Raw genomic sequence first — 27,070 nt, forward strand, 5'->3', positions numbered from 1 at the left:
ACAACCAGGGATGAAACCGTGATGGTCAGCAGCTGTGAAGATGTTTCTGGGCCAAATGCAGCAGCCATATTTTCTCTAAGAGTCTTCTTCAGAAATGGCACTTACTTCTGCTCAAACCCCAAAGGGCTGCAAGGGCAAAATTATGGTGGAAAGCAAAGAAAGCAGAAACAAAGAACAGTAAAGAGGGAAGGGTACGGTAAAGCAGAATATAGCCTCTTCTGGGTGTACTCTGGGCCACTTTTAATTGTTTGGCACTTGGCTTAAACTTACATATTCCCCAGGCGGTCAGCACAAGAAGTGGCTGGATGCCTTCCTTTACAAAGTGAGCACAGCCTTTGTGGCTGCAGTAGTGGAGGAAGGAAAAGTATAGCCCAGACTGAAGTAGTGGATGGAAAAACCCTCAGACATCCTCATTGTACTGATTAGTATCTTGAGTCATTGCCTTTGGGGGAGGTGAGAGTTTCCTCAGTACAGCTGAGTTAGACGAGTTCCTTTAATGAGGTTAGATACAAGAGGCATTGCGCAGTATGATGGAGTTCCCTGGGAAAAAAAAAAAAAAAGAAAGAAAAAAAAAAGAAATAAAGATGTCTTCTTTTTAATGCCGAGGGTCAAGGTCTAACTGGGCATCATCAGCATCAAAACAATAGGCTTTGTGAGCTGCCAAAGCTGCCCTAGATACCCAACTGAAGGCAGCTGGAAGTGATGGACGGAGCGGTGATGCCGCGCGGCTGCTCCATGCCCCAAAGATCTGCCTCGGGCTGAGGGTCTGTCACCACAGAGTGGTCCCCATCCTGCCCGTCGGAGGCTGTCCCTGCCCCAGCTGCCAGGCAGCCGGCGGCGGTGGCACAGCAAAGGCCAACGCACGGGCGGTAACGCTAATGCAATGTGAAACCTCCCCCAGACAGCCAGGCGGGAGGGCGGAGGGGAATGAGGACACGGGCGAAAAAGGGAAAGAAATCGGGCTGTCTCTTTATCTCCTTTCAACAGACCTTTGTTACACAATGTGCATATTTGTGCTGCTTTATATAGCACGCGTTAGGTTTTCCTGCTTCCTGCATGCACTGTCAGGACATGGCATGAAGACAAAGTGTGAGTCTGCTGCGCTTGAGGAGTTAAACTTGCTGAAGGGAAAGGGAAGGTCTGACCTGCATGAACCTCGTGACTGCTAATCTCTGTCCTGTGGCTAGCGTGAACCCCCCCAAATCTGGCCGTTCCTGTTTGGAAGCAGCTGGTGCCCTGCTTCGGTCCCACTGGGCTTTGCGAGTTTCAACACACAAGAGGTTGCGGTTTGCTCTGAATAACACTATCTGAGCTCGGAAAGCAAAGCTGTCGCCTTTGCAGTTAGACCTGCTGAGCACCTTCAGCTACCAACTGGGCAAGCAGGTTGTCACACACTTCACGTGGCCCATGCGGAGGGCTGACCTCTCACTGAAATGCCGCTTGTCAGTCTGCTGCTCTGGAAATCTGTTACCATTTCTTAAATGCTCAGCAAAAGTGGTGGAGCAGGGAAAGATCAGAGAAATCACTTTGCATAGAGTGACCTGGTAGTACTGAAGCTGTTTTTTGTTTGTCTGTTTTTCCATTTATTTCTTTCATTCTCCTCCAAGAATCATAGCTCAATCTCAATCATTTTTTTTTCTAATAGTTTGGAGTAGGTTTAGGAACTTGAGATTCCCTTCATTACCACCTTTTCCTTCTTGAAAGTGCCAGACTGGATTTTGCACAAAAGGCATATTAATGGACAGAGAGCTGTTGTAGCTATAACAGCAGCAAAAGCTGCAGCCAGCACCCTTCCGCAGGGAAGCAGTGAACCCAGTCACCAGTGTCTGTCTAACCCAAACCAAGGGGCTCTCAGGAGCCCTGCTCCTGCTCCTGCTCCTGCTCCTGCTCCTGCTCCTGCGCCTGCTCCTGCTCCTGCTCCTGTGCCTGCTCCAGCCTGCAAGAGAGCTTGAGCTGGCAGTGATGTCTTGGTGGTAACAGGCCTAGGTGAAGCTGCCAAGGCCTTAGCTAAAGAGCTGAGACCCAAATTTAGTTTTGGACCTTTTGGGAACAAAGGGTAAAGTGTCTGGATTTGGGGTTCTTGATAGATGTAAGACACAGATGAAGTTCAAGGTTATAATAAAATTTTTGACAGCGTGTGGGGAAGTTGGTCCTGGGATACCAAGTATGGATGAACTTCAGCTTCCTGTAAAAACACCGCTAAGCTATGTTAGTTTTTTCTTGGTGAAATGAACATTTCTCTGGTCCCTTTAATGCATTTATCGCCCATACTACCTTTCAAGATAATAGCTATGAATGCCTCCTTTGTTATAAGACGCGCACTGCCCTGTGTGCGTGGGAGGTGGGTGTTACACTAGGCATCATACAGCAGTATTCTGGTATTTTAATAAATGAGCTTCTACTGGAGGTGACATTACTTGAGTGTAAAACCAGGCATATCTGTCTCCTTAGCAAGATACAGGGTATTCTGTGGGGGTGTGAAGTAATTTTCTTTGAATAATTGAATTAAGTAATTATGCGTTATATAAATGTATAAGGCTCCAATTGCCCATAGTATCTGTGTACCATTCACAGAACTCAACGCAATATTTTCTTCTGATTACATGAACACTCTATTCTGAATACGCCAAACAAGCTTCATTTCTGTTTTTTTTATAGCTCCCTGACAACTACTTCTGCAACACCCATGAGATGTGAAGAACAACCAGTGACCTCCTACAGTGAACAATCTGCCACCAGAAGAGCTGTGCATTTAAGGGATTTTTTTGGCTCTGTTGCCAACTCATGCCCTCATTCTAAGACACACACACAAAAAAAACATCATAAAATAAAATAATTTTTAAAAGTGTTTCTTGGTGAAGCAAAATCTCAGAACTTTTAATGTGTTCAAAAGATTTTCATTTGGGTACTTGTAGATGAAATAAAGGCTATAGTCACAAAAGCTGCTGTGGGAGGATATATTACCAAGTATCCTGGAGCATGCATAGGGACAAGAAAGCTAGTTAAGTTTCCATCTCTGAAGAAATCTGAGGGTATGTGCCACAGAGGACAATGTTCTCACTAGTCCCTTGCAAGCTGGTTGTGTTTATGCAAGGTTTGGAGCATTGCTCCTTGATGTCTTCTGATGAGACAACCACTTTGTGTGCAGCATTTTGCATTCACTGCAACACACTCTAGAAACCAAACTTCCACTTCCCAGCCACATGAGTCATTTTCACACTTGTGTTCTGCTTCAGCAAATGGTAGAAGCATTTTATTTCAAGTAGACTGGCTTCAGTTGGAGTATCTAAGGTGACTCACCTGACTTCAGAGTGACCTGACAGTGCTTTGTAGGACATTCATCTCTAAGATGGAAGAGCTAGGCTCAGATCTTCCCCTAAAAGAAGCATCAGAGCTTTGAATGGGCCCCCAGTGCTCCCCAGCAGTATCTGAGCCTCTAGGCACCTGTGCATCTTAGGTGGCTCCTTTCAAGCCTTTCCTTTATTGCAGCTGCTCCTTGTCGGTGCAGAGAGCAAGACTGTGAACAATTCCCAGGGGATGGGAACACTCACCTGAAATTGCAGGGGCACAATTCTGTGTGAAGGGCTTAAGCATAACACAGTCATACTCTCCAAGGTTTCAGTCACCAGAATAACTGTGGGGTATGAATTTCTCATGGATCACCTGGACAACACTGTCCATGGTGGTGGACATATGTGGCTGAGGTGGCAGCTGGGGTGCTACTCTATCTTTCTAATTCCCGCTTTCTTACTACAGGATAGTATTTGGGTTAAGCAAATCTGGCAAGTTTTGTTTGAGGACTCTTCAGATAAACTCTGGGAAACCATGCAAGAACAGTGTTTGAGGTTATTGAGAAAGATGAAAAATAGTCTGTTATCAGCATGTTGATGATGGGAAGCCCCATACTTTTCTTTTCTTCGCCTCCTTCTTATGTGGAACAAGAGCAATAAGCATGATATACAAGTTTCCTATACCAACCTATATATTCACCAATATTTACTGCTCTCTGGACTAAAGAAATAGTAAAGGTTTAGCACTGAATACACCATCTTGTTTCATCCTCAACTTCTCTTTTTTACATTCTTTTTATTTTGGTGTTCTTCATCTAAAAGCACTGAATTCTTCCAAGATCCTCTGCAGATTTCCAAGATGTAGAGTTTTGCCTTGGGCTTCAGTGATCCCACTTGTGCCAACATTTAGATTTTTATCTCAGTTGCAGCTCTGAGTCACAGAACTGTGTTTCTTCATTCCTTTTCCCCCCCTTTTCTCCTTTTTAGAAACATCAGAAAAATGTTTCAGTTCCCTCTCTCTAAAAATGTTTTGGCAATCTTAATAACTGGCAATTAATGGAGCTGTTTCAGTGTCTCTAATGGGAAGCTAACATTCATCAGTTTTGTTTATGATTTTGAAGTAAGTAGGTTCTGATTTGCAATGCCGTTTGCTCCTGGCTTTTTCTTTTGGCAAGATATTTGAAAATCATAATGTCCCTGGTGCTGACCATCCAAGAACAGTGCATTTTCATCCCTTCAGGTGGCTCTGCTGAAACCAAATGTCACCAGGCTGCCTTATAAAGTCTGTGAAATGTGGAATAAACCAGTCAGTAGCCTGGGGAAGTACCCCTTTCTGGGTGGCTTTGTGTTCCTTGGCAATTTTATATGCCTGCATACATTATCCTTGTAAGTGTGATCTGATGTGTAGGTGGTCCCTATTTCTGACACATTACATTTATCTGCATCTCTGGAACAGATTAAAAAGTCAAGCCTTTTTTACAGTCAGAATATTGCTGCAAATGTGATGTATTCTGGAGACTGCATTCTGCATCTTGAGCATTCAGTTAATCAGAGCTGTAACTCCAGCTGGCTGCATTTTGCCAGTGAAACAAAATGGAACTATATAGGGAGAACACGTGAAGGCATGCAGTAAATTTTTATGATCCCAAGGATGGAATGACCACATTGCTAAAGACTCATGAGCAGAGAGTTATGAATGGCTTAACCACATAAGCAGCAATTAAAACTTTACAGCATTTCACATTGTCATGTTTGTTTGTGCCCTATGTGTAATTTTTAGCTCTTATTTACACCGGCACTGGTGGAACTGAGGATAACACCTGTCCCCAGTTGGTCACCCCAGTACCATAATTTCATTTTGTTGTTTCATTTTTTTTTGTTCCTACATCTTTCTTGAAGTTTCTCAGAGTTTTTCCCCCCCTTTTTGAACCACGAGGTAGTACACAGCCAGGAGGGTGCTGTGAGGTAACATTGCCTTCTCCCCTTCATGCAACATGGTGGGTTTGCCTGTGCCAAGTGGTGACAGTGCCATAATATATAGCTTCTCGTAGGAACTCTTTTCCTCCAGAAAGTATATTTCTGTGGATACCATGGAAACGGAAATGTGCTAGTGGTGCTTGTCATTGTATAACGAGTGATGAAATACAGGCATTTTTAATGGCCACGGAGTATATTCACTACATGTCTCCTTGAACCAAAACTGGGGAAAAATGTTCTTATGAGCTTTGTGCCTGGCTCTAGCCTCCCTTGGCTTCAGCCTCCTTCCAAGTGTTTTTTACAGTTTTTTTTCCTACTCCTGGTACAGGTGGTCTGTCTGCTTCTCTTTGTGTCCTGGCAAGGGCCATGGAGGTTTGGGCCAGGCGGAGAGGAAGGGAGAAGGTGTCAGCTCAGTGCAGTAGGGAGAAAGGGAAGGAAAAACACCTCAGTGAGGACAAGAGGGCAGAAAGTAGGGCAAGACAAAGTTAAATAGCTGGGACTGCATGATCAGGTTAAAAAATACAGTGAACGGTCTTGGGACATCTCCCGAACCTCCAGCTGACAAAACCTGAATGACTCAGTCCCATTCACATGATGAGAAAATCTTCCACTTTGAAAAGTCAGGCCTCTGACATTAACGCTAAATACCTCCCTCCCTGTTCCTGGCATTAACACACTCACCAGTATAACCCTGGAGTCCTGCAAGATGTTGCCTCAGAGATAAGCCTCTCCTCAGGGAATCATAGAAGACAGGGACGGAAAGCACCTCAAGAGGTAATCTAACCCCCGCTGTTCCCCAAGGCAGAGGAAGGCAGATTGCATATACGGGCTGGGTGGGGGTTGCATGGGCAGGGTTTGTTTGCTGGAAGGCTGGTAAGTAGCATGTTGGGAGAACGGTGAAGTAATGGGAATGGCTTTGCCTGCACACAGGATTGGAAACCCTCTGGTAGAAATGAGGTATTTTGTGGTGACAGTGGAGAAGGAATAATACAAGGTAATGACTGTGCTCTAAGTTTTCCTCATCCAAATGATTTAGGGCCAGATGGACATTTTGGCCTGACAGAGAAGATCTCTGTTATGCATCTGTGTCTGCCATGGGATAGGGGTAAGGACCAGGAGGGCTGCAGCAGGGCTGTGGCAGGGCTCATGCTGTACTTGAACTGCAATCTCAATATTGAGCAACGTTGCCCTTCCCAGTCACAGCACTGATGGATCTAGCCTGGTTGCTTTATAGGGTCAATAATTTGCAGTAATCAGATTAGTAGTTGAGCAAGGTAAGAGGCAAATTGACCTCTTCAAGAAGCCTGACTATTTCGGACATCTAAAGTGCTGTGATTCAGAGGAGTTAAAAGTATTTTCAGACGCAGGCTTCCAAGTTCCTCCTCTGTGAATTGTAAAAGTTCAAAGATGTCAGTGCTGTTTCTTGGCATATATAAATGTAGAGTAATGGGGAAATGGGGACGACTAATGGGAAATCTGAGACTCGACTGGGTAAGGTACAGAGTTAGAATATATAATATCTGGCTGCTGAAAGTCAAATGATATTGGAAAGTTAAGAGGGAAAGTCACAAAAGGCATCGAAGAGCCCAGCTCTCAGATGGAATGGAGAGGTCACAAGGGAACCCCTCGAAGAAGAGCTTCAGCATTTAGCCTGATAAAATTCTGTCAAGTGATTAAATTAAGAAATAAACATTTCTGCAGAACACAAGTGCAGACTCGGTGCAGCGGCATCGTGTGCCGTCGGACGGTGGTGGGGGTGGAGAAACCTGGTCCTTCCATGCCACCTAGTGTAGGAAGCTAAGCAGCAATCCTGTGCCTGATGGCAACACCGAGACCTGGGCAGCCAGCGGGGTTTCAGAGAGGACAGACTGCGTGGCCTATGCTTATATATCAGATGGAAAAAGATCAAAGTTACCTAACTTGCAGCTCTCAGCAGGCTGGAAAAAAAAATAGCATGGGATGTTTGCATTATGATGCTCAGTAGCATGATTTGAAACTCTTCACTTCTGGGAATTAAAACTGGACTGTGGCTAAATGGATGCAGTATATGGTTGGTTGGTTGGTTTACTGTTTCTTATTTATTTATTTATTTAGTCAGAATAAGAGAAGTTTTTAGTTTGTGGTTGATTCCTGTGAAAAAATAAGGTGTGATTTGTGTGAAGAAATAAGCTATGGTTATATTAGCAATTGGTCTACAACACAGCAATGAATAAAAAGGGCCCAAAGTTGTGGTGTGCAGTTTAATTGCTAAACATCCATATGCTTCAGCTGAGCAGTTAGTAATAATTCTCTAGGAGCAGTTAGCTCTGTAACCAGCTAAATCAAGGACACTTGACCTTTCTTTGAAGCCTTTGGTGCTAGTTTCTCTATGATACAGAAGAGTAGATGAGGTGGGAATGAATTCTGATAGCCATTCTTGCTCTGGGAAAATCTATACCATGTCATTAGAGTCTTTCAAAACTGCTTCTTAACAGATTGCAATGTCAATCCAGGATGTCACCAATCCCAGAATAACCAGATAGCTATATATATTTCACCCAGAACATCTCTGGACAAGGGCACCTGCATGCTGTCAGATTGTTATATGCATAAGATATGAACTGTGTTTATAAGCAACTTCTGAGAGTTGTACCACACAAGTCATGATTATTAGCCTTAGTAAAAGGAGGAAAAAAGGCAGAGTTACCCTGAATATTATGTTGAAAAACATGCATCAAACATAGGAAGAAGTAATTCATATTTAGTATCTGACATACTAAATATCTCTTTTTTTTTTTTTTTTTTTTTAATTTCTTCTGCTTTCTAAATTTTCCTCTTCCGTTTAGTTTATTCCCACTAGTAGTCTTGTGCTTCAGGTGCCCAGCCACTGTCCTGCTGAGGCTGATACAAAGCATTACCTCCAGACAGAAATGATCCATCCTTGCATCAGGATTAAAAACAGATTTTGCCCTTCCTCCTTCCTGCCTACTGACAGACGCCTCACCTGTGTACAGGCTTCCATGCTCCCACACGCCTTCACCATGTTGCAAATAAGTCTTTAGGCAGTGTGTAAACAAGGAAATCCCTAGAAGCAAAAGAGCACTTCAGAAGTTTGGCTTGCATGATGGCAAAATGATGACATGTAACTGCAGCACTAATAAAGGCCGTATGTCTGCGTTGTGTGTTGAGAAATGGGTGAAACATAGCACAAGGGAGGAAGAGATGGAATGTCATCATATGCTTTCCATTTGCACCCACGTAAAAAAAAGATAATATTTCTACTCTTTCCAAGGCAATGTGATGTATGTGTCTGGTTTCATTATTAAAAAGAGATTAAAATGATTTAAAATATGTTTTAGTATTAAAAAAATATGAAGTGGATGTTGGCCATTTTGAGTCATCAGCCAAACTCTTGGCCTTTCTGTTTTTTCCTTTTCTTGGAACTCCCACATATCTCTAGTTAGCAGAACCCCCAAAGATGACTGATGTTTAAATATTTAAACTACCTCTTTTTTGACATTTTTCTAGCCTAATTATTGATCCCACAATGTTTAGTATCCAGGAAGCAATCCCAAGTTCCTGAAATGAAAACCACCTTCCAAAAGCTAGGCTTTTAAAAGATGAGTCACTGGCTGGCACTTGAACATTTTTTGGCACTTAGCTTTGAAGTAAGGAGTTTTGAGGATAATTTCTGTGTGTGAGAAAGTAAAAAAAAAATAAAAAAAAATTAAAAGTGCTCGGCCTGTAGGCTTTCAAAGAAGAGTGTAATAAAATCATAGTGTCCTGGGTGAAACTGGAGGCACCCTTGTGTTTGCTGTTTAACTCCTTCCTGAACAGTTTGCAATTTCTGAAAGTCCTTCCTGTATTTCTATAAGGCCAGAAAGGCATGACTGGAACAAAACAGCCCAAAGGGCCATGTTTCTCCCTCTTTGGGAATGCATCTTTTCCCTGCTGGAGCTGTCAGGGTCTGCCAGGTCTTTGGTTTCCTCTGGGGCTGCAGAGACCAAGATCTCTCGTTCCTCACCAGCTCCTGCTCCTTCTTCCCCACTCCCACAGGATTATCCTCCCTCCCTAGGATGCCAGCTTGCTGGAAGATATCTCATAACTGATTCATTTGGGACTTGTCTTGACTCTTTGTCCCCTTATGCAAGACCTGGAGCAGGGAAGCAGGGGGATGGCACTTGACCATGTCAGCTCAAGCGCTCTTAACATCTGGCAGTAGATTAAAGCCTTTTTCTTACAGTTTTACCCCTCTTCCTTCTGAAAGCTCCAGCCCAGCTTCTTCCAGTCCACCAGAGGAAGCTCTGCTGGTTCAGGTCAGCAAAGCTTAATATAAAACAGAGGGGCACAAACAGGCAGGAGCTGGCATGCATACCTCCCTGTACCGAACAATCCCAACAAAAACAAGCATGCTATCAGTTGGATGCATGGTCTCTGTTAGGCTTGAGAAAGGGAAGACTGATCATGTGCACATGGTGCCCGTAGCAGAAATGGCAGTGCTGCAGATTCCTGTCTCTGCTGCAGGCCTATAACACTCTTGCGTGTTCCAGTTTGCCTTGTTTAGACTCCAACCAGGAGTAAATTGGGAGTCGTGCCAGGGAACTGAGAGAAAACAAAGACCCAAATTCTGCAAGACTGCAGAATCAGTCTTTAATATTAGTAGTGTTATAGCTTCATTTTGTACATGAGGCATGGTCTTATGAACCACGTGTCTGTATTTCAGGCAGAACATTGTGTGTATCTGGTTTTGTGTTCTCTGGAAATTAAGAAAGGGTGAGCGGGTTGATCTAAAACATTTTTTGGTAACATTTTCAACAAATAGAAAGTAAAAGAACTCAAAGCAAAAGATATTTCAGTTCAAACATTTTTTAATAATAAACATATAAATTAAAAGTCAGTTCAAATAAAAAGCCCAAACAATTTAGAAGTTGTTCACTGAGTCAATTTAAGTTTTATTCTTCTGATACAATTTAGAAAAACATAACTCAGCTTTAGAAAAGATTCAATGATGTGGAATCTGTTCTTTTTTCCAGGAGAAAAACAAGTGGATGCATTTTTGTCTAGTGTGAGCCAAAATGCTCCGTGAGATCCTGTGTCACAGCTATAGGTCTTTATTTAGTGTCACTGTCTCGTTTTAAGGTGTAATACACTGCTTGGCTAAGACGGTCTTTTGTTTTGAAAAGTACATTCAAAATATCAGCTTCAAAAACCCAGAGGAAGAAATAAACTGAAGAGTGAACTCCAGCAGGGCTTGGCTGACAGGAGTGTGCCCTGTGCTTGCTGTGCTGCTAAAGCCACTGCTGCTAATGGAGCCTCACTGGGAAAAGTTGGATGGCTCTGAACTGCCTCGCAAAGCTCTCAGTAGCACATGGCCCACAGCCAACAGTGATTATAAGGAGGGTGACACCTCAAACTTGTGCTACAGAGCTCCTGGGGAAAGCTTTGGTCCTTATCTCCCTCTCAAGACAAGGACAGGCAAAAGGGGAGTTCTGCGAACGAGGCTTTTTGGAAAGGATAGGGTACTTATTTGTAGCAAAAGCATGTATCTGCAGCCTGAATTAATTGACTGCCTTACATCCTATCAATCTTTGCTGAGAGATTACCATCCCTTTGCTGCTAACTCAGATAAATGCCCTAAACATCCTTCTAGCAATACAAAAACTGCAAATTAATCTTCATATGGGACAGTCATAATCAATTTCAACATCTACAAACTGAAATCCAGCATTTTGCTTCTTTAGAGAAGAATGTATGTAGAACTCCAGTACACATAGGCATGCATCAGAAAAGCTTTCTGAATCCAAACCCCAGGAGAAAAGTGAAAAGTTCAGTGGGGTTGGACAGTTCAGAATCAGGGTGGTGTTTTTGTTGTTGTTGTTGTTGTTTTGTTTTGTTTATTTGTTTGTTTGTTTTTACACTTTTCCTCATGGACCCCAGAAACTTGCAGCTTCCCATCTTCAGGTAGTCATGCCTTTCCCCCAGAGTAGCCTGTAGTGGCTGAGCATTATTTGTTTTGCTTCAGACTTTGTAATTAAAACATGAAGCCTTGTCACAGTGTTTATGGAAGGCAATGAGGATCCTCCTACAATTTCCATTCTGGATATCTCCTTGATATACTACAAGCTGGTGAGGACTGGGGCTATGTACATGCTTGGACATCGGCCACGTGAAGCTATGCAGCAGCAGACAGATTGGTAGAGTTCCCTGGACTCAAGCAACATTTTTCAAGCACATAGGATATAACCAGCCAAACCGGAATGGCTGTGCATTATCTGTAGCATCACCTACAAGACTCTCTAGTCAGTAGCTATTAGCCCACCACAGTAACAGCTGGTGAGAAGTTTTCCATGCCAAGTGCTGCTAGAAATCTGAAGGCAAATTTCTATGTACTTGGGGTGTTCCTGGAAACAAGAAATAAAACCTCTTTTGTTAAAAAGTAATTGTCTCCTTTAGATATCTTTGGTGCATTTTTAGCAAGCTGAAATTTGGCATAGGACTAACCTTTCATGTCTGGAACATGCCCATTCCGAATGCCAAGTAAAACACCCATGAAAATCAATGAAGTTGCAAGATATGGGGGAAGAAATAATCCCCTGTGCCTGTTCATAAAGACTTCAAAAATTCCAGCAAGTGCTTTGAATGCTGCAGCTGCCCCGAGTGGGTCTGAGCCTCTCAGAGCCAGCGGCTGGTGCACAGTGACTGCGCAGAGCAGCCCAGCCTGCCTCCCAGCCGAGGAGCTGGGCTTTCCTTGTGAAGGCGGCTTCCCACTGCACAGCGCCAAGGAGGGCGGGACGCCCGAGCATTTGGCCTTTGCCCCCGTATTCCCCTGCCGAGGTCAGCCTGGGGCAGCCTGGGGCAGCAGGAGGGCTGGGTGCTGTGCAGTTCACGTGGAGAGGAAAGGAGCAGATAAGGACAGGGAGAGTAATGAAACAAGTAGCTGGAGTCCAGGGAAGTGGGAAGTTGACCTAAGGAGGGAGGAATGTCATTGGGAACATCGGGGTGGGGACTTATGAGCTTGGCAAAGAGACCGGGATGGGAAGCCAGGAAGGGAGGGTGTGGAGAAGCTGAGATTAGATGAGGACCAGAGAGAAAGTCCGGGGCTGGGCTCATCTTTGGTTTGGGAAGAGGACTTGGTCCAGAAACCCAGAGAGTGGACCATGCACTGGTCAGGCAGGGATGAATGAGGGGCCTGAGTCAGGAGGTGCAGGAGGAAAAAGTTGAAGAACATTGGGCTGAAGGGGTTGTGCTGGCAAGGAAGAGACAGAAAAGCTTGCACCCGCCCCCACGTGCTCCAGCCTCCAGAGCTGGACTGGGACCCGAGAGGACTGTGTGCTCTGAATACTGTCTGCAAACATTTTTGAGACTTGTTCTTTAAGACAAGCTGTGACACCATGCTTTCAGCTTCTTTCATGCTTGAGAATTTGGCTGAACTGGAATAGCATAACTTTTTTAGGTAAAGTAAAAGGCAGGAAGGTGAGATGTAATATATATGCCTGAACAAAATAGTCCTTCATAAAGTAGTCCCTCTTACCCCCCCCCCCCCCCCCCCTTTTTTTCTGCTTTGTCATGATGTATTTTTAAATAAAGAAACACACATTTTATGGCCAGAGAATTTGTTGTCAGTTCCTTGCTTTGCCATGTAATTAATGTATTAGGTCATAAATTTTATCCAATACTGGAGCAGACTAATTTTAGAATGTTATCAGAAAAAAATAACACATCATAAAAGAAATAAAAACATGTTCTCTTGCTTTATCTTCTCAATTTTTACCATCCTTAAAGAATTTTAAAATTGTAGCAGACATTTTTCCATTAATGTAATTTATAACAGCTGTTACATATGAACAGAACCAATCAAGACATATTTCAATATTTCCATGCATTTCGGGCTGACAAAATGTAGTAGCTCCTGTGATTCTTAATAGTTTCGGCAGAAAAAGTGAGGAAAGGTGATTAAAACCTGTCTTATCATTAATGTATTTAGCTGCACAATATAGAATTTGAGCTCAGTAGTCAGGTGGAAGCAAATATATCTTTTTGCTAGTTAACTTGCAGAAAGAAGAAAGTTTAGGTAAGAGAATGGTATATGGCACTGATATTTTTGCAAATACTCCTAATGCATTTTCAGTGCCATTAAAAAATAATCATGGACCAGTGAATTTTTTCCTTTCTGTTTTATTTCAGAAGTGTAATTAAGTGCAGGCTTTGGGTGAGATAAGTGGGGTAATCCTTTTTTTTTTTTTTTTTTTTTTTCCATTTGGTGTTAGTGTAAATTCTGCAGTGGAAGAAAGTTTGACCAAAATTTCTCGGTGTTCCCTTTCTGAGGCTGGATCGGTACATTCAGCCTTTCTTGCAATTACATGGCAAATAAAAGAAGAAGAAAAAAAAAAGGGGCATCTCTAAAAACAGGACAGATGATCACTCAGCTTCTGTCACTTATGGTGAGGCCCTGCAGTCCATTCCCTTCCCTAATGGGAAGAGGAAGATACATCTGTCCCACACGAGTCAGCACTTAGCAGAGAAAGCTGCAATACTTCAGCCGTCTTTTAAACTGGAAGCAATGTAGATGTGTCTGCACTGGGGTTAACACAACTATATTGGCTGGTAGGACACAAGTGACATCTTTGGTACTGCGCTTTGCTGTGCTCATCTACTGACTTGCCTGGAAGTTACCTCCATATTTGTAACATTGCACACTACAGAGAAATGGAAAATATGATGGGATTTACTAATTGAGACTACATCAAAATACAAGCATGTGAGAGGGCTCGGCATGATAAACACTTGATGAGAGAGAAGCATTCAAGAGAGAGAGCACAGGATACTGATATGCTTGCTGCTTTCTGGTAGTCCATTACTGATAGACTTTATAAAAAAGCTTTGATTTTTTTTTAAATTATTATTTTTTTTTAATACAATGTGATGTTGCTAAAAGCTATTTAATGAAAATAAAATATTTTTCCAGAACAGGTACCGCATGAACAGTCCAGCTTTCCTTTCTACTCTTCATGTTTTTACCACATGTATTAGCAGTGCAGTTTTTAAGGCTCTCATCCAGCAAAGTACTTGAGCAGGTGCTTAATCTTAAGCATATGCTTAAATGTTTTTCTGTCTTAAACCCTTATTCTTGGCTTCCACTAAGATTGCTGAAAAGAGTGATAAATGTATGGAAGTTTCTGTGATGTAGAAAGCTGTCTATTAGTAACTCCAGAGAAACCACCAAGTGATTCCACATGGACCACCAAACTGTCTTTAGAGTTTAATGATTTTCATTTGCACTGTCAGTCTGGGGTAGACTTAAGATGAAAAGTTATGTAATCTTTTTCCAACTCCCCGAGCTATTCAATCCTCCTTCCATCATTTGTTTAATACATTCCTCATATGTTGCTCTGGTCTCCTGACACCCAGGCTGTTCCTGGGAACAGCTGAATTCCCATATGTGGGGAAACACATTTCCATATGTTTTTTAGTATTTCAAAAGTGTTATTTTATTTAATAGATTTAAAATATTTAAACCCCCACCCTTCCACCCCCCTTGGCATGCTTTCAGTGGGTGTCTCAAGAGACTATAGAGCAGAAATGAGAGAAACTACAATAGTACAGAAAAGCTTTTCATAGGAGTTCAGGGTGACATATAATCAAGAAATACATGAGCAAATGATTGCTTTGTATGAACTGAACTCAGTCTCCTCTCAGTTTTATTCAGACCTCTTCACCTCTCTGTCTCTTTTCAAAACTACTTTTACTGTTTTAGTTTTAAGAGCTAATAAAATATACAGAACACTTGCATCAATTTTAGATTGTTAATGTCAGGGTTACATTACTCCATTAGCTACATGACTCCATTAAAATGTCGGCACTCCATCAAGAAGGAGAACCAGGTCCACATTATCTGAAAATTCTCTCACTAGTATTTTGGGGCTTCTTTCAACTTGCAGATTACAGATATCTTAATACGGAAGTATTAGTCTGGTGTGAAGTGGATGTGGGAACAGAAAATGGACTAAATTCTTTAATTGCATGGAGAAAATATGAAAAGAAAAGAAACTCCCAAAGGCAGAGTATGTTCTTAGTGAGGCCCATCTGCCTTGCCAAAGGGTCCGAAACCATGGAGGACAAAGAAGATAGTTACCCTGTGGAGCTCTAAAAAATAAAATTTGCAGAGTGAAATACTGCTGGAGCTAAAGACTGCGAGTTTCCTTCTTGTCTTTTATGTGAGAAGATTTTACATGCAGTATAGATGCACTGATCATATCTCCTTTCAAAATGAATGTTCTTGTACACTCCAGTGAGGTGAAGTCATTACGGACCAGCAGATAGCTAGGAGATCCCTGGAAGAGCAGAGTTTCTCAGCAGCTGCAAAGCTCCATAACTATGAAGCTTCACTGTATAGAAGACAGCAAAATAATCCAAGATGCAACATGGAGAACAAAAGTAACACATGCCACCGAAATAAATTATTATTATTATTATTTTTTTAATAGGAACAATGTGAAATAACATGCTGTTCACTAACTTTTGCTCTTTGGGATCTCAGTGTTCTGCCTATCCAGGGAATACAATGTGGTCACCCTAGGCATGTATAGTTTCCGAAAAGAGTGGATAACTTACCAAATTAGAGAAAATGCAACAGAGCCAGAATGCTGCCTTGCATCTTTCTCCCCTTTTCTCCTCCTATCTATGTCACTAAGCATTTTCCATTAATGCTTCTCCATTATCCCACATGGTGCCAGAACCTGAATGAGTCAATGTTAGAGAAGGACTTGGATGGCAAAGGCAAAGAGGCAGCATTACTAACGGTTTCGAAACAATAGAGAACACATGAATGTCCAAAAAAGGAAGCACTAAACTTTTGCTGTACTAGACTGTCACTGGCTTATTGTCAACTCATTAGGCAGCATCCCGAGCAATGACAGAGGAATGTATTTGAAAATACATTTGGGACTGGCTTGCAAACAGAAGAATGTTTACACTCATATTGAGATTTCCCCTACTTTGTATTGGATTATTGTGTTAAGGGTATTTGTAGTTAGGATTGTTGATTAGTCCTGGCCAGAAAACAGCAATTTCTTTTGGTGACTATTTCTGAGGTTTTGAAATTTGGTTTTGGTCCACATGTGGTGGAATGAAAATGTGAAATTTAGTGTCATTTAGCAAAAAGAAGCAGAGAAGAATCAGGAGAGAGAAAGCAATTGCCAATAATTTGGTTTAAAGATGAGCCTGGCATTAAGGTGTCATATGGGAAAAAAAGAGCTGCTCCTGGTATGGTCAGGACCTCATAAATAACACCTTGGGCTGTTCTGCATTCTTCCATTATAGGCTGTAGGAAATCTTTTTGATTAACAAAACATTCTAGATTTTGAAGAATGGGGATTCTGGAAATAGAAAATATCACTGAAAATATTTTCATTAGCTTTACTTAGAACCCAAGAGCCAACTGCACCTTGGGAGATTAGACCTAGAGGCATGGAAAATGAAGAGATCTACAAATCCTAATCTTGTATTCCCTTTACAGGAAGCTGCCCCTAAATTACATTAATTTAAAAACATACCATTTCATGAGAAAGCATTAGTGGCACCTACATTTTACTCTCAGAAACACAAAGAACATCTCAAGAGTAATGTCTGCAAAGACAAATGTGAGGCTGGTGTCTGCATAAATTCTGTTGTTACCAAGTTGGTATTTTTTTCCCCTGAACAATGATGTGTTTTCAAAAAAAAACACCACCACCACCACCAACAACAACAAAACACCTTGGGCTCATCATAGCCAATAGCTATTGCAAAAAAAGTTTCATATATTGGAAAAAAAAAAAAGGGAAGGAGGTCAAACTGAAGAACATACTTTAAAGGTAGATAGTTTGGTTTCAGTTCCTGCTTTTCCTTTTCAGGTAAGACTTCCACTACTGTGACCACACCTCAAATTTATAAATTGCTCTGAAAAGTTGAAAATGCTATAATTCAAAAATATATTTGGAATAAATTACCAATAAAGGAAATCAAAATGAGGAGCATAAATAAGCTTAAAAGTCATCTAGGTTTATTTCTGGAAAAGCAATGAAGTAAGAGAGAAAGTAAAAAGCAAGAAATTGTAATAGAAATTTAAGTGAATGAAAGGTAGGCATAACAAGATAGCTGGCCTTTTCCATGTTTTTAAGCTATTTTGTGTTTTAATCATAGGCCTCACCTAATGGCATAAATGCATTCCCATATCCTCTAATTGCAAGCAGACAGAATATCAACACCAGGTAAGCAAGATATCACATCTGGAGAAAAAAACCCTATATATTCTGGAATTTTAAGAAACTCTGCAGGTACAGTGACCCAAAAGTGGCCCAAAAGGTGGACTTGATCCTGCCTCCTTTGCACCCTGTGCATCCTGATCCTGGCCCGAAGTGGTAGGGCCAGTGCTGGTTTGGGTCTGGGAGCTGCTGTGCTAGTGCAGCACAGTGTTTTTCAGCGGGGATCGGTACGAACACCCTCCTCCACTTCAGTTGTGGACCCAGTTGGCATCATTTCAGGGCTGTGTATGCTGCGTATTACTGTGCTGTGTGGACTTGAATAGTCATATGGGACTTTGCCTGCTGTTTTAATGTAAAGCGAAACTTGGATTGCCACTGCATCCCAGAGGTGCAACACTTAGTGTCTTCTGGCATTTACTTCTGGTCTTGGAAGACAAAAATGTTTCTGGCTTCAGTTACAGAGAACAGTATTAAAAATTGGCTCTACTGCCTACAAGGAGACTTAGATGTTGAAACAGGCTTTTGGAAAAGCCTCTACTGTGCTTGTGTATAAGTGTAGGGTTTCCAGGGCAGGAAAGGGCCAGAAGAGTACTCCTGTGGCTCTCATCTACAGGCTTCTTGTGTCTGAAGCACGTAAGAAGGAGGCGGTGGCTGTCACCACGGCTCTGTGGTGCTCAGGACGTAGAGGCTGTTACAGATGGGGCTGTGCCTTGCTGACAGCAGCAGCTGAGCCCCTTCCTTTTCCCAAGCTGGCTGCTCATCTGGAGAGGTCTAACAGTGGCATAAAGATAATTCCTCCTTCCTTCTCCCAGTCTCTGAGAGACACTCAAAGAAGCGTATCACATCACCTCTGGTTTAGAGCATTTTATAAGCTTGTTATCATTCATTACTTGTATTTTTTCCCAGAGCTTCAAAGGTCATAATAACTGTCAGAGGGTTTGTTGTCTTCACCACAGGATTATTTGCCGTTATAACCTGAGTGTTTCTACCATCACAAATACCTTCCACATGCAAGCCCCTTATTTTGAGCAGGGTGGCATTTTTAACTCAAATTAGTGGGCTCACAGGGGAACATTAGCTACAGTTTATTAGCTCAGCTCCCCAGCTGCTAATCCAATCTCTCTGCACAGAAAGCCAACCACCATGTGTACTACAGGTGTTACTTCACAAAGCGCTCTCACACAAGCAAGGCTAGCCCAGAAGGCATTAACTTCAAGGCAAATGGTTCATCTCTGCAGTGAAGATATGGCCAGTATTCCTTCACTTTGAGAAAGAAGCCATAAGCAATTACACAACAATCCTATGACCTGCCACAGCAAGAGATGCATTTCCTTTTCCCATACTAGCAGAGCGTCTGGGCTCACACTTCAGCCCGTGATTTTTATCTATGGTTAAAAATGCATTGATTTTGCCTGTCAATGAGCATGATTTATGGTAGGGGGCTAGCCATATTTGCTGCCATGCAGCCTAGGACACTGAGTGTAAGGTATATGAAGAGTACCTCTATAACTAGAAAAACCTACCCATCAGTAAACTATGACTCTGAACCATCATGGTGAATGCAAGAAAGTTCCTGCTGTGGTTGTTTTAAAAGCTGTCTAGCTTGAGCAGCACCACAGAGCCCCACTGAGGCCATCCATCAGCCACAGGCTGCAGGAGCACACATACTTTGTGCTTGTACAGCTCCCAGTGGAGCTGCAGCATAGGATTGCCGGAGCTGGCCACATGCCCTCTCCTTCAGGTGGGGACCATCCAGGCAGAAAGAAGACCCTGCTGGGGCCAGACCCATCTGCTTGCTGGTTCTTCTGCACAGGCAGAGAGCAAATGTGAAGTTTCCTTTCTTTAAATGACTCTTTAATGTACCACAAAGTAAATGAAAATGTTATTAAGTCTTTTGTTGCATTAATGGATATCCTGGACACTTGTTTTGAAGACTTGGCTTAATAAAAGGCCTCATCATACCCAAGAGCACAACAGATGACTGAAAGTGGCTGAGTTACTGCAGACCTGAGCTTTTAGACATATGGTCTGAAGACATACATTTTACTCTTTTGGTCTCTCTCACATCCCTGTAATGAAGGGAAAAAAAAATAAAAATCTGTGTACATCTAATCTTGATAACAAGTTGGAAAGCAAGATGGACATGTTGCAGTAATGTAATGTGTTATAGCTTGTGAGTCCTTTAGCATAGAAAGATGATGCGCTATGGACTTTATGGATAGCAGAGGTTTCACTGGCTCCAACTTTCAAAGGCTAAGAGCTTGTCTGTGTCACAAAATTCAGATGAGCAAGCCAAGCTGTGAATTTGCTAGAGTCTAGGCCTCCCTTGTTTACTCCATGTGAGAGTAAAGTAGGAAACTTCTAGCTTTATGCTACTAAGGGCCAAATTTAGATATCCTAAAATCCACCAGCAGGCTTGTCTGGTATTTCCTATTGACTGATCATAGGCAGCTCCCTTTATGGTGCTTGTGCAATCTCTTGGACACCTACCTTTGTGGTTATTGGCCTATTCCACAGCCTGAAAAGGTGCAATTAGGTGGTGTTTAAGTCACCCTAAAACAGGTTTGAGAATGGTCACACTGGGCACGAGTACAGTCCCTTTACTGTAGTGTAAATTCTTCTTAGTTCACTCTCTTGGTTTTAGGAATCATTTTCTACCCTGAAATTTAAGGGTTCAATCCTGAAAATTAGGATAAAAATCCCCAGTAGAGAGCAGAAAGACTTGCTGACTGGTGGCTCTGTGGAGGCTGAAATAGTAGGTAACATTCTGGCCTCCCTGACACAGCGTAAGTTTTTGCTTAGGTTGCAGGACCAGGATTTCACCTGTCCTCTGAAAGTTGCTTGTGGTAAATGTAATGGTTCCAACTGAAGTTCTGTTCTGGGGAAATGAACAATATAATGGTTTATGTGTGGAAAATCAAATGGCTTGATGACCATAACCTAATGAGTTCCCCATATTTTTCATCAATAAAGTTTTTTCCCAGTTGCATGCTTTAAATAAACGTCATAAAAATACTTGGCACAGAGTACCATTTCAATATAGGTAGGTATGCAAAGATTAAGTAAAACTAGCTTTTCAAGAGAATATGCAAAGTAGTACAGAGAAGAGTGTTGCTGGATCAGAGGGTCATCATCTGACGCTAGCAAGATGTGAGCTGTTAAACTGGACAAGTCCTATGTCTGCCTACTCCAACGTCCTGGCTTTAATAATAAGATGGGAGCCCAGCACAAAAAAAAACTGATAGAGGATATTTGCATATAACTGGGAGAGGAACCGTTCTTTCCAAATCTATCAACAGGTGATTCATATCCCAAAGGACGAGAGAATGTCAGCTCACATTTTTACTTTCTAGGTATATATGAAAAGAAAAGAGAAGCATATAGACGTTATAGAGTTCCAAAGTATTTAATTTTCAGTCTAAGTAATTACATAATGAGAAATGCAGGATGTGTTATTTTCCTTTGGTCAACATCTTGCCATCACATTCTTGTGTTTCTGGGCATATCTCACTGAAGATGAGCTCTATTCAGAATGCTACCCAGACTGGGTTAAAAGAGCCTCAAGATGAGTACCTAGAAGCAGACTCATGGAATTCAGTCCCAGAGAACATTTCAGAAATGCCAAGATGTTTAACAGATGTATCATCTTTCAGTTAAACTCTTCTGAGCTGCAGACTAATACTAATGTATCAGAGGTTGATAGCTGGCTTCTGTCACTGCAGTCTTCTGGCTCAAATGCATTTCATTGGAAAGAGTTTAGAAAATTAAGTACTTGGTCACTGGTTACTTCATCTGATAGGCAAAAGCATCATCCCCATGCTCACTGAAAAGTAGATATCAGAGTCCATTTCTAGAGGCACTTGGATGCCAAGTGGGGTTTTCTGAAAGATCTTTTGATCTGTAAATGTAGCTTAGAAGCTTGATCCCCTGTGAACTATATGATTGTATTAGAGAATGTAAATTTGGCATTTGAATGACCTGAATTAGATTTTTTAAACACATACTTCCCTTCTAGATGAGTTTTCCATGTTGAACTTTATTTCAGATAATTGCAGGTGTAGACAGAAATGTTGGAGTTGCTCCTAAGAAGAAAGAAAAGATGCTGAGTATGGGAAAGTATTTCAGACTGTAAGGGCCTTAATAGGATTTCGAAGGTCTTTGGAGCCAGTCCTGGGTCAGGATTTTTATTTCTCTGAGTAGATTTTAAAGGACATGTGAATCTTCATGCAAGAGAACTCTGTAACAAACCTTTTTAAAGAGAGAAGATTTTTTTTAGTTGATCACTACTTTTGACTTCATTTTCCAGGTACTGCAGCCATGCTACATATCTGGAAGCAATTGCTAGAAAGGCACAGAAGATAAATCTGTCAAGTTTTCTCTACATATATCAGAAATGTTCTTACGTTAATCATCTAAACAGAGACTGGGAGTTCTGTGTCTTTTGGAAACCTTGTTTTGGTGTTTTTTTTCCACCCAAGTGGAAAGCAAGGTCAGAAAAGAGCAACTGTTTCTTTTCCTTGTCTTGCACTAATTTTCTGCACTGATTCTGGAGTTTGAACACTGTTCCCTGGCTGCATTTGTAAATCCATCCTGAAGTAAAGCATTCACATTTGAGTTTTTGCCCAATGAATCATTTCACTAGCCCTCCTCAAAATCCTGAACTAGCTCTGTGCAAGAAAGGCTTGAAAGTATTTGCACTGGTGAGGGCAGCAGGGAGAAGGGCTGAAAATGTGCTTTATGGGCTTGCTCAAAAGATGTGAAAGCAAGCCACTGTGTTAGTAAATTCACCTAAGCTTCTTCCAAAAATTTGCTGGATAATGGATATCAGTCCTAAGTCCTTATGCTAGAAGAGCTTAGTAGTGGTGGTATTCAACTGTTTGAACTCAACATGAGTACGGTTTTCTGCTTTAAGATTTATCTCTGTGTTGCTGTGAAGCTGATTTAAGGGAATAAGAAGTGAAGAAATGTGGGAACTGCTGATTTGGGCTCATTAAGGTATGCAGGAACTCTTGTATCTTACTTGAACTATCCTGAGTGAATTACCTGTTTCCATAGAGCCACAATATAAATCAAATGCACATGAAAAAAAGTTGCCAGCTTTCAGATGACAAATAACATTGAAAACAAAAACACTATGAAATGCTGAGTGATCCCGGTACTAACAAGCGTAATGAAACGGGAAGGAAAAATTGTTGATATGACTTGTAAGGGTCTGAATGAGATTTTTCTGCAGTCAAGTTTTGACCTTGGAAGGAGACAGAATACCTTGCTCTTTGCTGGCTGCTCACTACCACAGAGACTGTGAAAGTGCTTTTTCTCTCTAGGCCCACCTGCAGCTCTGTGTGGAGGCCACTTAAAACCACTGCCTGTACTCTGACACCTGTGTGGGTTTTGGGGCCAGCACTCTCCCACAACAAGCTACAAAGTGTAGCAGGTCCCCATGCAGATCCTGCGGTTTCAAGATCTCCTCCACGCCTTCTGGACCTTTTTGCCTGTCGTGAACTGATGGAGAAGAGATTTCCATGGCAGGACCTGGGCTTCTGACAGGGCAGAGTTAGATCATCCCCATTCTATGCTCCACCACCCCTAGCAGAAGCACTGCTCCAGTTTCACTGCTAGTGGTGCCCCCATGGTCCCCAAATTTGCCTGAGTTCCTCAGCACTGGGATAGTTCTGATTCCCTGTGTAAAAAGTGCTTTTTTAAGCATTTCTCCAGTTGGTGAAGACAGATCGCTCTGTAGTGTCTGTTTCCGCTCCCTATACAGATCTCCTGTAGATATAACATATGCTCATAAAACCAGCTGGAAGTGGGACACGTAAACAGCAGTCACTCAGCAGTGGCTTCTCATGCCAGCTTCAGTGGAACAGAGTGTGAGGATTAAATTTATATTCTCCTGCTTCCCTACAGATAATAACTCTTTCTCTTGGCACTAGCTCCTTAGCTTGTGTAAAAAGTCAGAGAAGCCATGCCAGTTTGCACAAGCTGATGGTCTTCATCCACCTCTGAATGTTTAAAAATCTCTCCTTCCTGTGGAGAAGGAGATGGGGGGGAAAGAGAAAGTCCTTGGCTATACCAAGCAAGAGCCTGTTTTGGGCTGGTGAGATTGCCAAGGCACAGTGTTAGCGGTTATGTTACTTTTCCTACCACAGGTGTTAATCTTGGCATGTGAGAGAGCTAGCAGAGCAGAATGAGCACTGGGTTCCTGCGATGCAATGACGTTTCTTTAAACGGTCTGTTTACTCAGGTTGACAAATGGCAAACTGGCAAAATTGGAAACAGGTTTTCCATTGATCCACAAAACAGGTACAGTAAGGAAGGAGGAAGAGCCGACTTCACTAATTCCCTTTCCCCATTTCCCTCCAGCCAACCACTCACCTCTTAAAGGATTTCTTCTGTGTGTCACAAAACTGGCTTTTTAACTGACAATGCCCCTCTCACTGCAATTGACTACATTGTGTCCACAGTAATGAATTGTGTTGCTTGTAAAACTCTCTCAAAAGCCACCAAGAATGTGCCACTTGGTCCATCACTACTAACCAGGCTTGGATGGGACACTGATTTCAGAATGATTTTTTTTTTCCACCTTCATCTTTATTTAGTGAAAAAAATACCGTGAAAATATCTTGTTGTAGCACAGACACATCAAGTTGTCTTTTAGGTCCAGTTACTCCTAGCACAGGTACAAGAAAGCTTTCCCTCACCATCCTGAACTTACCTGCAAACAAACAGAAAAGGCAAAAAGTGACCTTCTTTTGGAAACATGGATAGTTTAGGAATTACACAATATGTAACTTGGTCTGTTTTGTTGTACAAATTGGCCCTATGGAGGAGAACACCACTTTGAATCAGCTTCACAGAGACTTCTGTAATAAGAATGCAAATGAGCTCATTTACATGTTTGTCACCTTTGGGCAGTTTTCTGGCAATTTCCAAAAGTGCTGAGGTGAATGGCACACCTTTAATGTAGGCATGACATTTCTAACTGCTGAGATTGAAAACACTTAGCATCAAGGACTAGGGATTCATCACCTTTGAGTAGTGCACACAGCATGTTGTGATGGTGAAGAATAAAGAGACATCTGAATTCTAGCACATTTATTGTTAGTATGTTATTTCTGAGTATGATGATACAACTATGCATATAAGGCTCTGTAGGGCCAGTTGTATGTGTTGTGCTTTAGCTTTTAGTCTAGGTTAGGCTTGTATTCTGATCTGTCCTTTTACAAAGTCAGATGTAAAAATTGCTGAAATCTGTGGCTTTGGGCTAGGCTCACAGATATTAGCTGTGACATCTGGACTCATCTACCGGTTACTTTTAAGTTCCTGCAATACTTTTTAAGGCATGAAAAACATTTGGAGAAAATTAAATTTCTAATGGAAACATGAAATCCCTTTAAATATTTTGATTGTAAAGAAAAAAAAGCTTTGTGTGCATTTTAACTCAACAATAATTAATTAATTAATTATTATTGTTAATAATAATAATAGATTTTAACTCTGCTCGAGGTAGCATTGGTTTCAGATCAAGAGCTGAGCTGCAACAATTCAGGTCAGAAATATCAAAACAGAGACTTCAGACCTGCAAACTATAATTAATTTTGAGCAAGGTTTTTTCCTTCCTTTGCCTTCAACAAAACCTACTCTTTTCATCTATTCTTCATCTTCAGCTAGTTCAATTAATGTGTAGAATATAAAGAAATGCTACATTTTATTTCATTGTCAAGATTTCCTGCAGGCTTGTCACATCTTCCATAATGTTTTCAGTCTTAGTGACAGAGGAGAGGAAAGATGTTCTGCGGATTGTTTTTCTTTTCTTCTCTTGGAAGTATTGGTAGAGGAAGACAGTGTGATATTTTATATATGTTAACCAATTTCTTTGCTTTTTGTTGTAGTTAGTTCACTGACACCAGGACCGAGGTGATAGCTTTATACTTGAAAGCTTTGTTGGTAATGTGAATATAGTTGTTAGCTCTGCAGCAATCATCATGTGTCCATAAACTGCACAGCTTTTGTGGATACACTATAACTGACATTTTATTGATTTACTTTTTCCTTCCTCTCTTTGTGGTTCCCATTCACTCTCAAGATATTCTTGCTTCCAGAAACACAAATTTATTCTCCTTCACCAGCACTGAAAGCACCTCATCTGCTTTATTTAACACATCTTTGCAGAGATGGTTCTGTAGACTATTACTGTGACCGAGGGTGTTATCTAGTGCATCTGTGAAACTTTCAGCAAATCAATAAATTAAAAAGTTTTAATCAGTGCAAGGAAGATGTCTAAACAGATCTTCTCTTTGGTCAGCTGTCTTTGAGCAAAATGATTTTTTTGTTTGTTTCAGAAAATACAAAGTCCAGTCTCAGAAAAGGCTACCCAGTTTGTTCTGCCTGTTAAAAAAAGAGCAGACTAGTCTTAGAGTGGACTTGATGATTGTTTTGTATGTCTTGTATTATATGATAGCGGATGGATTACAGGGAAGTGGGTGTCAGAATCATGTGATTTTCATGTGCCCTTGCAGTTCAATGGTGGCTGTGTCTGCTTATATGGGGGTAAAACTGGAAACAAAGCCTTTAAAATGAATAACTACCCCAAGATGTCATAAAATGGATGCAACATAGATTGTTTACAGATAACCTGTCCTGCAGAATTTAAACACAGACATCAAAGTCCAGTTTATTAGCCAGTAACCCCACTCCATTGTAGATCCGAATACATAAAGTAGTGAAAATATTTTTTTATAAAGGGATAATCATTTACAGGAAGGCCAAATCATACCATCAAATTTTTAGCAGACATTCATGTTGTAATCAAAGAATTGTGCTTCCCAGAACATGAATGGCAAACTGTATTTCATGGAGAAGTGTTCCAGGGACTGGGGTAGGCATAAAAATGTGCTTCTCCCCAAGCTTGATGGAAAAATTGGCATAAAGCTTTCTGCCCCTTCCACCTCTTCCACCCACCCTGCATTTATTATCTTTGCCAGAAGATGTAAGTTGCTCTTCTTTAGCTGATTCACTCTCATTTATGATCTAAAAACACTCTTCCAGCCCAGAGCAGATGTGGAAACTTAGAACAGCAGATGTGGGATTTTGTGCTTCAGAAGGAATTGGCATTGGAGCAACAAGCATATTTGACACTTGCTTGTCCCTTGTAAATCACCTAGCCTTTTTATTTAAATGAAACCATGCCATCCTGGGGAACTGTGAAGTGAACATTTTGAAGGCAGTTTTCTATTCAGCATCTTATAGGAAAATATGGAAGAACTGAACGGGAGAGAATCAAAAGCTAGAGTGATGAGGGGCAGACCCCTGTGTCAAATGACCAGACGTACATTCAATGGGTAGGTCTGCTTTGCTAAAATATATCCTGTTCTCAAAAGATCTAAAATGCTCTGTGAATAGCCTGTTAGGAGTTTCTGTTACAATAACAATATTGGTCCTGGTCTGCCTGTCCTCCAGAAACTTGTGTTGCCTGTACCTTACCGTGTGAATTCTTTGCACCTATGCTTGGATAGTCATTTCTCTCACCTGGGATACACTTACAATCTTTGGTTTCACTGCTGAATATCTCCCACTATTTAG

Source organism: Anser cygnoides, chromosome 3, assembly GCF_040182565.1.
Source record: "Anser cygnoides isolate HZ-2024a breed goose chromosome 3, Taihu_goose_T2T_genome, whole genome shotgun sequence".
In the NCBI taxonomy this organism is placed as follows: domain Eukaryota; kingdom Metazoa; phylum Chordata; class Aves; order Anseriformes; family Anatidae; genus Anser; species Anser cygnoides.